Raw genomic sequence first — 16962 nt, forward strand, 5'->3', positions numbered from 1 at the left:
TATTAGTCCTTTGGAGTATCTTAGATGGCCACTCACAGGTTTTAAGTCCCCAGACGCTGCTCACCAAAGTGGAATGTAGAACATTTTATTTTATAAACTACGTTATGCCAATTGAGCTAGATGTTCCCCCAAGACCGTGGTCCCCCCAGCAATTTAGTTCCTCAGGGAGTTTGGATGTGTCTATGGACCTTCCACCACCCTGCTTTGTACAAGTTGTGCTTGCTTCCCCAGTATTGTGTACTGTCTTACCTTCACCAAAGATACCACTTTTCTATTGTCTATTTAGTGTTTTTCCATTCCCACACATCCCCTCTCTCATAACCATCAAAGATTGTTTCTTTTCGTGTGTAAACCTTTTCATGAACTTTTACAGTAGTGGTCTCATGCAATATTTGTCCTTCTGTGACCGACTTATTTCACTCAGCATAATGCCCTCCAGACTCATGCATGTTTTGAGGTGCTGTGCAGATTCATCGTTGTTCTTTATCATTACCTAATACTCCATTGTGTGTAGGTACTGTAGTTTGTTTATCCGTTCATCTACTGATGGGCATCTAGGTTGTTTCCACCTTTTTACTATTGTGAACAATGCTGCAATGAACATGGGCGTGCATATGTCTATTTGTGTGACAACTCTTATTTCTCTAGGATATGTTCCTAGGAGTGCGATTGCTGAATCATATGGTATTTCTATTTCTAGCTTTCTAAAAAGCTCCATATCATTTTCAAAATGATTGTATCATTTTGCATTCCCACCAGCAGCTCATAAGAGTTTCAATCTCCCCGCAGCCTCACCAACATTTGTTATTCCCTGTTTTTTTTTTTTTTTTTTTGATTCCTACCGTTAATGCCGGGGTGAGATGGTCTCTCACTGTGGTTTTAACTTGTATTTCACTAATGGTTAGTGATTTTGAGCATTTCCTCATGTGTCTCCTGGCTGTTTGAATGTTTTGTTTTCTGAATTGTCTGTTCATTTCCTTTGCCCATTTTTTAATTGGATTATTTGTCTTTTTTATGTAGAGGTGTTGGATTTTCTTGTAGTTTTACAGATGAGACTTTTGTCTGATTTGTAATAGCCCAAATTTTTTTCCCAGTCTGTAGCTTCTCTTTTAACTCCTTCAGTGAAGTATTTTGGTGAGCATAAGTGTTTAATTTTTAGAAGATTCCAGTTATCTAGCTTATCATCTGGAATTTGTGTGTTGTTGGCTATGGTTTGCATCCTGTTAATGCAGTGTGTTAGGGCCTCTAGCTTTGATCTTCTTTTTTCTTCTATGAACTTAATAGTTTTTGGCTTTATATTTAGGTCTTTGATATATTTTGAACTAGTTTTTGTATATGGTGTGAGATATGGGTTCCGTTTCATTTTTTTTTTTTTTTTGCAGAGAACATCCAGTTTTGCCAGCACTATTGGTTAAAAAGGCTGTCTTTTTCCCGTTTGATGGATTTTGGGCCCTTATTGAAGATCAGGTGATGGTAAGCAGAAGGATTTACATCTGGGTTCTCGATTCTGTTCCATTGGTCAATGTATCTGTTGGTGTGCCAATACCAGGCTGTTTTGACTACTGTAGCTGTATAGTAGGTTCTGAGATCAGGTAGTGTGAGTTCTCCAACTTTATTCTTCTTCTTCAATAGCGCCTTACTTATCCAGGGCTTCTTCCCTTTCCACATAAAGTTAGTGATTAGTTTTTCTATCTCTTTTAAAGAAGGTTGTTGGTATTTGGATAAGGATTGCATTGTATTTGTAAATCGCTTTGGGAAGAATTGTTGTTTTCACAATGTTGAGTCTACCTATCCACGAGTATGATATGTTTTTCCATTTATGTACATCTTTTTTGGTTTCTTGCAGTAGAGTTTTATAGTTTTCTTTGTATAGGTCCTTTACATCCCTGGTTAGATTTATTCCTAATTATTTAATTTTTAGGTGCTATTATAAATGCTATCGTTTTCTTGATTTCCTTTTCATTGTTCTTTTTATTGGTGTATAGGAATCCAACTAACTTTTGTATGTTTATCTTGCATCCTTCTACTCTGCTTGAATCTTTCTATTAGTTCCAGTATTTGTCTAATGGAATCTTTTGGGTTTTCTATGTAGGGTATCATATCATCCACAAATAGGAACAGTTTAACTTCTTCGTTACGAATTTGGATGCCCTTTATTTCTGTTTCTTGCCTTACTGCTCTAGCTAGGACATCCAGCAAAATGTTAAATAGGAGTGGTGATAAAGGGCATCCTTGTCTTGTTCCTGTTCTCAAGGGGAATGTTTTCAACCTCTCTCCATTTAGAAAGACATTGGCCATTGGTTTTGCATAAAAATAGTTGCCCTTTATTATGGTGAGAAATTTCCCCTCTATTCTTATTTTATTGAGAGTTTTTATCAGTAATGGGTGTTGAACTTTGTTCAATGCCTTTTCTGCATCGATTGGTATGATCATGTGATTCTTTTCTTTCTTTTTATTTATGTGGTGGGTTACATTGATTTATTTTCTAAAATTGAACCATCCTTGCATACCTGGTATGAATCCTACTTGGCTGTAGTGTATTATTTTTTTGATATGATGCTGAAATCTATTGGTTAGAATTTTTTTGAGAATTTTTGCATCTATGTGCATGAGAGATATTGGTCTGTAATTTTGTGTGTGTGTGTGTGTATGTGGTATCTTTGCCTGGTTGTGGTATCTTTGCCTGGTTTTGGTATCAGGGTTATGCTGGCTTTATAGAATGAATTTGGAAGTATCACTTCCTTTTCTATGTTCTGAAATAGTTTGAATAGTACTGGTGTAAGAAAGTTATGGACCACATAATTGTGGTCTGCTGTGTTCCAAAACCATGAAGGAAAGACCTGTAACCTGGAAAGCTTATGGCACAGATATCATGACTGGCATTTAAGATTAGATGGCTCTTTGGATCAAATGACCTTGTGAGATCATCTGCCACTCTGAGCTTCTGAGATTTACTACAACTTTACTTTGGTTTCCTGAGGCTTATAAGCAGGAAGAATCAGACACGGATAAGTAAGTTTTTTCTGCTGGAGCTGTCCAGTGCCTGGGGGACACAGGTGTTCCTCTGTCCTGTTCCTGGCCATTTACCTGGTGACTGTGGTGGGGAACTCCCTCATCATCTGCCTTATAATACCAGACAGCAGGTTGCACACCCCCATGTACTTCTTTCTCAGTGTTCTGTCCCTCATGGACATCTGCTACACCAACAGCACTGTCCCTCAGATGTTGATACACTTCCTGTCAGCCTGGATCCATCCCTTTCCACAGATGATTGCTCCAGCTGTACATCTCCCTGGCAATGAATGCCACAGAGTTCTTCCTGATGGAAGCCAAGGTTTATGACTGCTAGGTGGCCATGAGTCACCTTCTGCACTACAAGTTCATCATATAATGAGGGCTATGCCTGAAGCTGGCTACATGCCTCCTGTTGGCTGGCTTTGCAAACTCATTGATGCAGATCATGATTATCTCCGAGTAACCCTTTTGTCATAATGTCATCAATCACTTTGCCTGTGAGATGCTGGTTGTGCTCAGGCTGACCAGTGTGGACATCTCCTTCAACAAGGTCATGGTGACAGTCTCTGGCTTGCTAGTGATCATACTTCCCTGCTTCCTGGTCCTGTTCTACTATACTGTCATAGTGGCTGCCATCCTGTGCATTCACTCAGCACAAGGATATAGCAAAGCCTTCAAGACCTATGCTTCCCACCTCACTGTGGTCTCTATGTGCTTTAGGACAGCCATATTCACCTACATGAGGCCTATGGCTGGCTCCTCAGTGAGGAGGAGAAGATGGCAGTCCTTTTTATGCTGTGGTGACCTCTCATACTGAATCCCTTGATCTACATCTTGAGGAAAAAGTTGGCGATGAGCACCCTGTGAAGAGGGTTGGGAAAACTTGGTGAAGAAAGGTAAAGACTCAAAAAATCTCGGCCTTTCTCCAGATGGACAAAGAAAGACATTCTAAAGAAAGGTGCAATGATTGATATGACCATTCTCCTCAGATTGCTGACAAGGTAGACCAGATGCACACATTTCTCTATACTTGCTATCAACATTACAGTTCTGTTTGTGTATCATTGCCCTGTAAATTGTTCTTGTTGTTAGTTGCTGTGGAGTTGGCTACAACTCATGGTGACCACATGTGCAAAAGAACAAAATGTTGCCCCATTCCTGTTCCATCTTCATGATCATTGGTATGTTTGAGTCCACTGTTGCAAATTAACAATTGGGGGAAAAGATAATCTGCCAGCTCCACTAAGCTGGGGAGCTCAAGACAGAAGCAGCTCCTGTCCAGGAACAAAAGGTCCACAGACTTTGAATATCTCACACCCCTGCATGGATCTGTGTGGGCCCATTTCAGGAGAATAAGCCCTTGCTGGCAGACTGCAACTGTTTTAGCTGCATGGTGGAGAGGTTGGTTTTTGATGTTTGACAGCACTTTGCCTATTAAATAGGGTCCTCATCTACCCACATCAGGGGTCTAAGGACTGGTGGCTCCACTCTGGCCACCCAGCCACCAGTGACAGAGGTCCGAGGATAAATGGTACCTCCCAGTCCTTACAAACAAAAGTACTGGGTGCCTGTAGTCCATCTGCAGGACTCACCCACCTGCACACTCTAGAGAACAGGGGCTCACTTTCCTGACAGACACTTGGGGGATGGTTTTCAGCCTCCTGCCTTGTTCAGAGAGTGACCCCCTGCTGTAGCCAGATACCGGTACCTACACCAATCATCCCTGCCTCTCTAAGACTGTAGGACAGAGCCTGTACCACACACTTGATGACCAGGTAGCTGGACACCTGAGCTGAATTCATACAAGAAAAGTGAATGGACTCCTAGGCTTATATACCTGAAAACACCTCTAGCCATCCGGTGACAGGATGTTAGAGCTTCAAAGGTGAAAATAATCAAGGTAGCTCACTCAAGTAACCTGTTTGGGCATATCGAAACAAAACAAAGCAAGAAGCTAGGATACGGTAAGCAAACACAAAATAAACTAATATAATAACTTATCGATGGCTTGGAGAAAACAGTCAATATCAAATCACATAAAGAAGCAGACCATGCTTGCTTCAACAAGCTCTCAGAACAAAGGATCAAGGAATCTTCTGGATGAAGGTGCCTTCCTGGAATTACCAGATGCAGAATACAAACGGTTAATATACAGAACTCTTCAACATATCAGGAATGAGATCAGGAAGGAGATCAGGCAATATGCAGAACAAGCCAAGGAACACACAGATAAAGCAGTTGAAGAAATTTAAAAGGTTATTCAAGAACATAATGAAAAATTTAATGAGCTACAAGAATACATAGAGGGACAACAATCAGAAATTCAGAAGATTAACAATAAAATTACAGAATTAGACAACTCAATAGAAACTCAGAGGAGCAGAATTGAGGAAATGGAAGGCAGAATTAGTGAGATTGAAGATAAAACTCTTGGCACCAATATAGTTGAAGAAAAATCAGATAAAAGAATTAAAAAAAATGAAGAAATCCTAAACATTATGTGAGACTCTATCAGAGCAGGGAGGGATAACAGAAAATACAGAAAGAACTGTTGAATATTTGTTGGCAGAAACTTCCCTGATACCATGAAAGATGAGAGGATATCTATCCAAGATGCTCATCAAACTCCACATAAGGTAGATCTCAAAAGAAAATCACCAAGACATATTATAATCAAACTTGCCAAAACCAAAGATAAAGAGAGAATTTTAAGACTGGCTGGGGATAAACAAGAAGTCACCTACAAAGAAGAGTCAGCAAGAATACTACTCGGCAGAAATCACGCAGGCAAGAAGGCAATGGGATGACTTATATAAAGCATTGAATGAAAAAAATTGCTAGTCAAGAATCATATATCCAGCAAAACCATCTCTCAAACATGAAGGTGAAATTAGGACATTTCCAGATAAATAGAAGTTTAGGGAATTTGTAAGAACCAAACCAAACTACAAAGTTAGAAAATCAATAATATCAGATATCAACCCAAGACTAGAACACAGGACAGAGCAACAAGATATCAACTCAGATAGGGAAATCACAAAAACAAATCAAGATAAAAAAATGCTCAACAGGGAAACAGTGCTGTTGTTATGTAAAAGAAGACTACATTAAAATAATAAAGAGGGACTAAAAAATGTATTCATAGACCTTTCATATGGAGAGGAAGACAAGGTGATACAAAGAAATAAAAGTTAGGTTTAAACTCAGAAAAATAGGGGTAAATATGAAGGTAACCACAAAGTAGACTAACAATCCTACTCATCAAAATAAAATACAACAACAAAAAAAAACTCAGCAAAAACAAAATCAACAACAATGATTAAGAGGAAAAGACAACATACAAAGATAAACTACTCAGGACAAAAATTAAGTGGGAAAAAGAAACTGTCAACAACACACACAAAAATACATCAAAATGACAGCACTAAACTCATGCCTACCCATAATTACACTGAATGTAAATGGACTAAATGCACCAATAAAGAGACAGAGAGTGGCAGAATGAATAAAAAAATCATGATCAGCCTATATGCTGCCTACAAGAGACACACCTTAGACTTAGAGAAAAAAGAACTAAAACTGAAAGGATGGAAAAAATATATATATCAAGCAAACAACAATCAAAAAATAGCAGGAGTGGCAATATTAATTTCTGACAAAATAGGCTTGAGAGTTAAATCCACCACAAAGGATAAGGAAGGACACTATATAGTGATTAAAGAAACAATATACCAGGAGGATATAACCATATTAAATATTTATGCACCCAATGATAAGGCTTCAAGATACATAAAACAAACTCTAACAGCATTGAAAAGTGAGACAGACAGCTCCACAATAATATTAGGAGACTTCAACACATCACTTTCAGTGAAGGACAAGACATCCAGAAAGAAACTCAATAGAACACAGATCTAAACGCCACAATCAACGAACATTACCACATAGAACACTCCACCCGACAGAAGCCAAGCATACCTTTTTTTTCCAGCACACATGGAACATTCTCTAGAATAGACCACATATTAAGTCATAAAGCAAGCCTTAGCAGAATACAAAACATCAAAATACGACAAAGCATCTTCTCTGACCATAAGGCCATAACAGTAAAAATCAATAACAGAAAAAGCAGGGAAAACAAATCAAACACTTGGAAACTGAACAATATTCTGCTCAAAAACGACTGGGTTATACAAGAAATTAAAGGTGGAATAAAGAAATTAATAAAATCCAATGAGAATGAAAACCCTTCCTATCAGAACCTTTGGGACACAGCGAAAGCAGTGCTCAGAGGCCAATTTATATCAATAAATGCACACACAAAAAAGAAGAAAGGGCCAAAACCAAAGATCTATCCCTACAACTTGAACAAATAGAGAGCAACAAAAGAAACCCTCAGACACCAGAAGAAAACAAATACTAAAAATTAGAACAGAATTAAATAGAGAACAGAAAAACAATTGAAAAGAGTTAACCAGACCAAAAGTTGGTTCTTTGAAAAAAATAACAAAATGTGTAAATCATTGCCAAACTGACAAAAGAAAAACAGGAGAGGAAGCAAATAACCTGAATAAGAAATGAGACGGGCGATATCACAACAAACCCAACTGAAATTAAAAGAATCATATCAGATTACCACGAAAAATTGTATTCTAACAAATTTGAAAACCTAGACGAAATGGATGAATTTCTAGAAACACAGTACCTACATAAACTAACACAAACAGAGGCAGAACAGCTAAATAACAAAAGATGATATTGAAAAGGTAATTAAAAAACTCCCAACAACCAAAAAAATCCTGCCCCAGATGACTTCACTGGAGAGTTCTACCAATCTTTCAGAGAAGAGTTAACACCACTACTATTAAAGGTATTTCAGAGCATAGAAAAGGATGGAATACTACCAAACTCATTCTATGAACCCAACATATCCCTGATACCACAACCAGGCAAAGACATCGCAAAAAAAGAAAATTACAGACCAATATCCCTCATAAACTTATGGGCAAAAATCCTCAAGAAACGTCTAGCCAATAGAATTCAACAACATATAATAAAAAATAATAATTCAAGATGACCAAGTGGGATTCATACCAGGTATGCAGGGATGGTTCAACATTAGGAAAACAATCAATGTAATCCATCATATAAATAAAACAAAAGACAAGAACCACATGATTTTATCAATTGATGCAGAAAAAGCATTTGACGAAGTCCAATGCCAAGATGCTCCTTAGAAGCAAGGATGGCAAGACTAGGTCTCACATACTTTGAACATATTATCAGGAGGGATCAGTCCCTGGAGTAGGACATCATGCTGGGTAAAGGAGTGTCAGTGAAAAAGAGGAAGACCCTCAACCAGATGGATTGATGCAGTGGCTGCAACAATGGGCTCAACATAACAACGATTGTGATGATGCTCCAGGACCAGGCAGTGGTTTGCTCTGTTTTACACAGGGTCACTATGAGTTGGAACCAACCCGACGGCTCCTAACAACACCGTATGTAAATACACACAGGCAGTCAGCGGTCAGGCTGGGTTTGAGTTTTTTGTTGCCATGGTTATTCTCAGTGTATGAACAGATTCAAACTTCTCTCACAGTGGGCTGCGAAGCTGTTGGAGGATTTCCCCTACTTGGCTGTTCCATTCTCAGGTTTAGGCTCTCCCTGTGAGAGCATTACTTGTGCTCAGAGTGGGACGTGAAGTTGTTGGAGGGCTTCCCCAGTGCAGATGCTCCACCCTCAGGTTTAGGCTCTCCCTTTAGACTGCCCTCAGAAATAGTGTGTCTTCTTGCACACTGCCCCCTGATGGTAGACTGCCGTCATGGCTTCTCCATGCTTTCCAGCAGGGCTGTAAAGGTGGGCCTTTTTATGTTGTCCTTGTTCTATCTCTTTGGAAACCGTAAGGGGCAGTTCTACTCTGTCCTATAGGGTCGCTATGAGTCGGAATCGACTCGACGGCAATAGGTTTGGTTTTGGGGTTTTTTTGGTTCTATCTCTGCCTTAGACACATCCTTCGTCCCTGGATCTCAGGAGCGGGATTTCCCCAGTGATCCTGCCCCTTCCCAGGTGGTGGAAGACGGATCATGGTCTGAGGCCAAAGGCCTCAACCCTGTCCTAGAGTTCTGCCGCCACAATTTGCCTTTGTGTCTACTCTGACTCATGGTGATCCCATGTGTGTCAGAGTAGAATTTTACTCCACAGGATTTTCAATGGCTGATTTTTAGAAGCACATCACCAGGCCTTTCTTTCAAGGCTCCTCTGGATGAATTCAAACTTCCAACCTTTTGGCTAGCAGTAGAGCATTTTAAGAGTTTGCATCACCCAGGGCCTGTGTCTCAGAGTTAGAGAGATTTCAATTTTTATCTGCTTCCCTCACTGTGAAATCGTCATCTGTCTCTGGGGACAGTAGGGTTTACCCCCTTCACCAACCTGGTAGCTTCAGATTTTATTCCATACAGGAGACAGGTTCAGGGTGCTTTCTACCTTCTTGCAGTGCCTGTTAATGCTCCCCTAGATCTGCACCATGAATTAGACTTTCTCAGACTTCCCGCCCTGACCCCAAATGTTCATGTGAGGACATTAGAAGTCTGTGAAGAAAATTCTGTGAGCGGGTGTATTTGTCTGTGGCCCCAGTAATTCTATACGCACATTAGCCTATACTCAGCTTTTAGAAATTTAAAAATTTAGCTGTAATCTTACTGGCTTGTGTGTTATGGCCCAGAAATGCAGCACTCATACCCCCTCTCCCTTGGAGGCAGCAATTCTTCCCTAAGATTTCTTGCTAGTTGGCTTTATTCTCAGCTCTCTGAAAAGTTCAAGGACAGTTGTGATTTCATAGATTATCCAGATTTTCTTCTACCAGTCCTAGGTGGAAGCTAGAATAAGCTCTACTTTTTAAGGTCTGTTTTAATAGACAAAGTATAGGTGGGGGGTAATCTGTGCTAATTTTCACTGAGTAAATTTTATCCATGGCCAATAATGCATTTTAGGCCAAGGAACTTTAAGCCAAAACAACTAATGATCTAGAGCCAGCTTGAACAATTATATGCGTGGTACCTAGGAGAAAATAAATTGCTATATTCATGCTCTTCTTGCAAACACAAGCCTAGATTTGGAGTTTTAAATCTTTCTCTGCAATCCTATTATTTTAGAGCTCAAATACTACCATTAGAAAAGTACTGATGTGACCATCAGTACATGCAATGAGCACAGCAGCCCAATAGACAGCACATGTCTCAGGAGTAGAGGAAAGGGCACCCTGGAGCCAAAGGGGGTGGTCAGATCTTTCAGCAAGAATGGATGCAGGTCCATTCACTGCTTGTGAGAACAAAGGAATTGAGGGCTACAAGTAGGGTGTGGGCTACAGGAAAACATTCCCAAACTCAGTAAGCTGGCTTGTCCTGCATTTGAGAATGACCTCAGGCTGTAGTGAAAGTGTTAGAGGGGAAGGGCTGGAGAAAAGCAGCTTTCCCACAGGGGAAGAAGGGCAGCATCTGAGGCCCTGCTCTTGAGGGCTGGGACTGGTGACAACAATTAAGACTCTAATGCTTGAGGCTCCTAGGAGGACTCTGAAAGCCCTGTGCTGTCACTGCAGACGCTGGCGCACTTGATTAGCCCTGAGTTTGAGTCATTCCCGTGGCTCCTGTGAAATTCCTCCTAATAGTGCTCCTCACAATGTGAACTAGTCCCAGGGGATTTCTGAACCCAGGGCCCCAAAGCAAACCAAGCCAAACCCAGTGCCTTCGAGTCGATTCCGACTAATAGCAACTCTATAGGACAGAGTAGAACTGGCCCATAGAGTTTCCAAGGAGCACCTGGTGGATTCAAACTGCTGACCCTTTGGTTAGCAGCCATAGCACTTAACCACTATGCCACCAGGGTTTCCAGGGTCCCAAAGAGACTGGGATGTCTAATCTCAATTGTCCACTGCTTTGTTAGAGGGGAGCACTCTTCAGAAACCAACTTAAACCAATATTGAATCAGCATGTTCTATTTGTCAGGCACTGATTTGTGTTTGAGAGCTCATAGTAGAGATGTCAACAGAGGGTGAGTGAGGGGCTTGGAGGGAGCAGAAGCAGAACTAATTTGATTCATTATGGACTTAGGATCAGGTATATGAATCATGATGAGTGAAATCTTCTCACCACTGAGGTTTATGGTAAATACAGTGAAATAACTCTGCTTTGCAGAAGCTTGATGCTTAGGTACAATTTAATTCAACAGTGTTCTCAATTCCAAGGTTTAGTCCTGGGAGAGAAGGGGACAGAAGAGAGAAAGAAAATACTTAATGAAAAAACATGGAGATACTAGGAATGAATTCTGAATCTTTTATGGGGAAGACACTTCAGAGAGAAGTCCAGACCCATAAAACATTTAGTTAGGTATTGATATTCATGAACAGGTAGTAGGAGAATATTACATTTCCAGAAAAGATAAGTTGCCAATTATTTTGTAATTTCTTATCTCAATTGTGTCCCTAATAGTCTGTATACAAAGCATTTTGATTTTCCTATCAATGATAAAAAGTTGACATATAAGATGATTAAATGGTTTGCACAAAGTCACAGGGCACTCAGAATGTGAACCGGGACTAGAATGGAGGTCTCCTGACTCTCAATTCAACACTGGCTCCTCAAAAATAGGCTGTAGGGATTGCACTGTGGCTAGTTGCCAGACTGATGGAATTACACAGCAGAAGAACTCCCTAGCCTTAGCTACAGGGGATAGGGGACATAAAGAAGATGAATATTTACAGAATGAAGCTGTGATACAGTAAGGCATGGAAGGCAAATTTCAGGGCTATGTTTGTTGGATAAACTAGATCTAAATAATTGGACTTATTGTGTGAAAGGCAACCAAATTCAAACAGGAAGTTGGTCAAGATAACAATACCCCAAAGTGGAAAAACAAATATCCTCTCTGGATATCAAATCATCCTTGAGACACCACATACTCAGGGGCCCTAGAGCTCTCTGTCTCCGAGCATTTGGATGATGCAAATATCCCAGCTCATGATGGATATTCTCAATGTCTGTGTTAGTCGAATCTTCCACCCTGAGTCCAAGGGATTTTTTGTAAGAGAAAGTGCCATGTCTATGACAGCCCAACTCTGAAGAGGTACGGATCTGATTGAGTTTGACCTCTATGCTCTGTTTCCATGATAAGGATTTTGTCCCAGCTAAGATCATTGAGAGCCCCAATAAGGAGGCAAACTGTGCTTAAGTTGGACGGACTGTTATTAAAGACGATGTACAAACAAATTCAGGTGAGCCAAGGCTGTAGAGCTCTTACCACTTAGCTGCAGGGCAGTAACTCTGTGATGAATGGTAGAGCACTGGGCCATGGCCTCAGCCTTATGTTTATCACTGTTTGGGATTGGATTTTACAGGCTGATCTACTGTTTTGTCCAATCATGTACTCTTTCACTTGGTGTCATTGACGAAGAGTGGAAAGGATCACTATTCTGAAACCTAACGTAATGCTGGAGGGTAAGGCACCGAGGAACTCTTCTATAGTGTGCATGCCTCCTGGGTCTTCCCAAATCAATACTTTTCTTTTCCAAAAGTAACGAAAAAGGGAGAATATAATTTATGGTATCAGCAATACATAGAAGTGGGAAATGTTGTCAGACAATTTAAATGTGGAATACGTTCGCCAAGGTAGGGTAATAGAATGTGACGTTGAACCTTGCGAGTGGAAATGAGACCCGAGTGTAAAGCCCCAAATATTTCCTTCTGTGCAAAGACAAATCAAGAACTTTGGAGTGTGGGTCTGTGGATTAGCAATGGAAACTAAATGCTAGTTCTGAAGAAATAGGAAACATTAAAAGATGATCAACTTTGTTATCAGAAGCATGTGAAGATGAGGATCCAGACTGTGTGGAAATGACAGAGGGAAAAGCTGTGTTGGTTTTATTGATTTTGTCTGTGTGTCAGGATTCTCACCTTTTTTCTGGTGAGTACTGCTTAAAAAAAAATAAATAAAAAAAAATTTTAATTACCGCTCATGGATTCTTCAAGGTCTTCTCATCACTAGAAGAGCAGGAATACAGTGAGGGCTGAGACAGGATAAAGGGCTACAAAGGCACTTTATGTTGAGCAGTCATATTGTTATTGGGCTACACCCCTACTTCTCGGGCACCCTGCAAAGCAGCAGGGAGCTGGGCATGGATGGACTCCCATTTAACGGATCATCTGGTAAGAACTTAGTAAATCATAACAGACTAGCTGGGAGATGCCTAATGTTCATGACTCCAAAATACCACATTTTTAACAAACATTGTGAGAAACATTACCTGAGAATTTACCACTACAAATATATTTAAGTTGACTTAGGATCTTAACTTTGCTGATATTATTCTTAAGATAGGGAGAGGAAAAGGCAATTTGGAGCATGGGGAATTTCTACTGTAAGTCAGACGTTCCTGCACAGAGTTGTACAGAATGACTTGAGGCTATTTGGCTTGTAGATGAAGATGATAGTAAGGGTTAGAGGAGGGACACAGAAAAAGGGAGGCAGGAACGTGATGAAGTCAAACTATGTCTACTCCAACCATGTAAATGTTGGTCTAGGTTTTTACCTTAGACCTACACAGCCAGGGTAGTGCGATGGTTAATTTGCTCAGCTCCTAAATGAGAGCTTGGAGGTTCAAGTCCTCCAGAGATGGCTTGGAAGAAAGGCCTGACAATCTACTTCTGAAAAAATCAGCCATTGGATACCCTATGGAGCTCAGTTCTACTCTGACACACCCGGGGTCCCCATAGGTGGGAATCAACTCCACAGCAACCGGTCTGCTGTGCTGAGCTTTTTATTCTACACCTTCTTGTTCTGGTGACGTACATATTTGTCTAAAGATGTTATAAGGTAGTAGGAGATTGAAACAATAGGAAAAGGAATTGAGGGTGATTTTATGGGGGTAGAGTAGGTTGACAAATAACATTTGATTTGCTACTTTAGATTATATTTTTAAAATCAATAAAATACAATAGCTTCCATGGAATCAATTAGTAGATTTCCTTATTAAAAAAAAAAAAAGATCATAATGAATGACTAAAAGTTAACTTTTAATTTAGATGCAGTAAGTCAAGTAAAAATAGTTGTGTGAGAAATCCGAACATTTTTTTTTTTTTTTGTCTTTATTCCTTTGTGTAGAGAGAAGAATATTTCAGGCCTGATATTTTCTGTAACTAATAATTACTGGATAATGGGAGAAAGCAAATGGAAGTTCATTTAATTGGTGCCAAGCAGAGGTAACATTGTAAATGAGAGGTCTTGCTGTCCACACGTCTTCCTGTCTTTTCCTCCAATTTCAGTGTCATTCCTAATCATCATTCACATCTAAGGCTCTCTGCCTCCTACTCTTACATGATCTATTGTAAAAAATCCGTGTGGACTGATAGACTAGTTAGCTCACAATCACTTTAGGTACTTCATGTGTTAAACCTCCCATATAGAATTATTTCATTTTTGAACATTTCTCAAAAAGGACCTTCTGCACCCTCTAGCCAGAATAGAACTCGAGCTTTATTTAGCTGAAGCTGAGCTGAAGGTAATGTAGAGACAGTATTAACTGTAGGTGTGTTGTCTTCTGGTCCACACATGCTTCCCCCTTCATTTGGCTCTTAAAATCCTGATACTACTTCTATATTCTTGATCTACCGTGAATCTCAAAAGGGTCTCTGTGACTGGGGGAAAATAAAGCTTTATTTCATCCGTGAGATTTCACCACAACCATTTCAGTTGGTCAATGTTATCCACATCTTACAGATGAAGAAATGTGAGACTCTGAGAGGGTAAAGAGCTTGCGGAAGGCTGCAGAAGGCAGTAGAAGCATGGATTCAGAGCAGAGGCTGTTGGGCTCTGAAGCTCTTGCTTCTTCTAGGATGCAAACTTGTCCCTCATTTGTAATGAAACATGAGCTGTCCCAGAGATGGGGGGGGCAGGGGTAGATAAGAGGATCCCAGAAGTAATAAGCTTGCATGTTCTCAGGCAGCCTGCACAGCACAACTGAGGAACAGGTGGTTAACAAGGATCTGTTCCTGGGAATTCTTTCCATGAAACAGGTTAGTCCTTTAAGCACAGGGAAGAGTAATATTTACCTTTGAGATCCCAGCATCTAGGAAAGACAGTACCTCACAGATGTTTGTTAAAGAACAGACTTCCACTTTGCAATCACATTTGCTGTTTGGTCAACAAAGGTTAACAGGTGGTTTTATGGGCATTTTCTGATGCCTCAGAATTTGAATCTGAAATTCTGCTTTGAGGCAGGTAGATCAAGGTTAAAGGTGAGAGAGCGAGGGGTGGTGGAGCTATCATGATAGGACAGAAAAGGAGAAACAGTTGAAAAAGAGCTCAGATATTGAGGTAGACACTAGGAAGGAGGTTCCTAGAAAATAGATGCAACTATTTGAATCATAAAGAAAATGGCATTTCCAGAAATAGTTATTTCTTTGGTCCTTCATCAGAAATGAGACTTGAAGAACAGGGAATCTTCATCCTTCAAATCAGACACCTCTGCCTGACCTCTCTGTGGGTTCTGGGATGAGCCAAGAAGCTATATTTCTGTTTCCAGACCCACCTGCCTCCTGTATCTCCTACTTTCCCTTTTTTTTTTTTTTTTTTTTTTTTTGTTCACTGAAATGAAAGTTAGTCAATAGGCAGACATGGAGTCATAATAAGCATGAGTCCTAAAAAGTTTTTTTTTTAAATATGAACTAGTTTTTTTTTTATTTCTGTTTAATGTTCAAAGTTGCTGTTATAACCTATTATCTCTGCTGTGGAAAGCACTTGCTTAGTGAGAGAAAACAAAAGGGAAACTCCATTGCATTGTATTCTATGTGAATGGAAACCCTGATGGCATAGTGGTTAAGAGCTACAGTTGCTAATCAAAAGGCCGGCAGTTCGAATCCACCAGGTACTCCTTGGAAACTCTATGGGGCAGTTCTACTCTGTCCTATAGGGTCGCTATGAGTCAGAATCTACTCAACAGCAATGGATTTGGTTTGGTTTTTGGTTTTGCTGCCTTTGGCAATGAAGAAGCGTCCTTAAACTTTTTTTTGTTTGTTTGTTTCCTTCTTCTGTACCTCGAATGCCTAAATACCCATATTTTCATTTATTTTGTGAACCCACGGCCAAAAGTGGATTCTTAGCAGTAGTGGGCTGGACAAAGAAATAAAAGAAAACACATAGGATATGATTACCAATCCCCTACATTGTCCCATAAAAGACTTAAGGCTATGAAAAAGACCAATGGTCCCCCAAAACATGAAAATGTTCAAACCTATTCCCAAGTCTTCATTTCTATTAAAAGTTGCCTCAATTTTTATTGATCTCTGAATTTTTGGATGGGAAATGAGGGGAAAGCATATTTGTTATTTTATTTACCTCATTTTAGAAGTCCTGAAACTACTATTACCTATACTACCATAGTACTACTACCAGTAACAGTTTCTGAAGTACTTTTCCCATAAGTTACTTAGAGGAGCTCAAATGTACTTGAGGGTTGTATAATATCATCCTGTTTAATATAATGCTAAGCCATTTTATATATAAAAGTTTACGTCTCTAACCCAAAATCATATAGATGACAAGGAAAATACATTTCAAACCTAAGTTCTCTATTCCAGATCTTTCCATAAGACCCCCTGCCTCTTCCCAATCTTTTCCTTTTGTAATGAATGTATGAGTTTCATCATGTTGGGTGTAGTTCATATTGAAGGCAGCTCTATAACTTTTGAACCACATTTTCTTCATGGTTAATCATTTTACCTACCATTGTCACATACCATTCTCTCCTTCCCCTGGAATTTGAGCTATGTCGGTGATTACAAACAACTAATAAAATTTTATTTCATTATCTGTAGGCTTCCAATGAGCTTCTTCAAGGCCACATAAGGTCATTATGAACCCCAGTGGGTCCTGTCTCCCTGGTGCAGAGTAGAAGTA

At 39.8% G+C, this 16962-nt stretch overlaps 1 pseudogene; it reads left to right on the top strand.

Moving 5' to 3' along the window:
• The first annotated feature begins 847 nt into the window (after positions 1–847).
• Positions 848–3819, top strand: LOC135232282 (olfactory receptor 2F2-like; annotated as a pseudogene).
• Positions 3820–16962: the final 13143 nt, after the last annotated feature.

The sequence above is a fragment of the Loxodonta africana genome, chromosome 8 (genome assembly GCF_030014295.1).
Source record: "Loxodonta africana isolate mLoxAfr1 chromosome 8, mLoxAfr1.hap2, whole genome shotgun sequence".
Taxonomy (NCBI): Eukaryota; Metazoa; Chordata; class Mammalia; order Proboscidea; family Elephantidae; genus Loxodonta; species Loxodonta africana.